The 425-nt window shown below is 40.5% G+C and overlaps 1 long non-coding RNA gene across 1 annotated transcript in view; it reads right to left on the reverse strand.

Moving 5' to 3' along the window:
* Positions 1-23: 23 nt before the first annotated feature.
* The window catches only part of LOC107756450 (uncharacterized), a 1,143-nt gene continuing 741 nt past the window's right edge, over positions 24-425 (reverse strand). The window contains exons 2-3 of the long non-coding RNA XR_001641815.1: positions 355-421; positions 24-283 (exon numbers count right to left, since the gene is read on the reverse strand). This is a non-coding gene — a long non-coding RNA (uncharacterized LOC107756450). The remainder of the gene's footprint in view (positions 284-354; positions 422-425) is intronic.

A 425-nucleotide genomic window follows, 5' to 3' on the forward strand; every position in this document is an offset into this window, starting at 1 on the left:
AAAAAAAAAAAAAAAAAAAAAAAAGTCGTCTGCACCAACGGGAGGAACATAATGGCCGACCAAGGCCAAATATCTTACTCATCTCCCTGCTAACACACGTTCCTGAATGGCTGCTCATGGATGAATAAAAGAAAACCCATACAAACCAAGTTAACCAAAATAAGACCAAGATAGACAAAGTTAAAACGGTCACCCAACAAACAAAACAGCAGTGCAGTCACATCTGATGTACATTCGTCTCCAACCAAGTTACTGGAAACCCCTGGATGTGCAGTTACACCTGCTGAACATAAAAACAGATTATCTACAATATTACACTCATTAAAACACATGACAAGCTCCCATCATACATACCGAGAGAGATTTACCATGTAGCAAAATGCATGGTAGCTCATCACGCAAGACCACGGCCACTAGCATGCTGA

This window comes from Sinocyclocheilus rhinocerous, unplaced genomic scaffold (genome assembly GCF_001515625.1).
Source record: "Sinocyclocheilus rhinocerous isolate Xijiao unplaced genomic scaffold, SAMN03320098_v1.1 scaffold111, whole genome shotgun sequence".
Classification (NCBI taxonomy): domain Eukaryota; kingdom Metazoa; phylum Chordata; class Actinopteri; order Cypriniformes; family Cyprinidae; genus Sinocyclocheilus; species Sinocyclocheilus rhinocerous.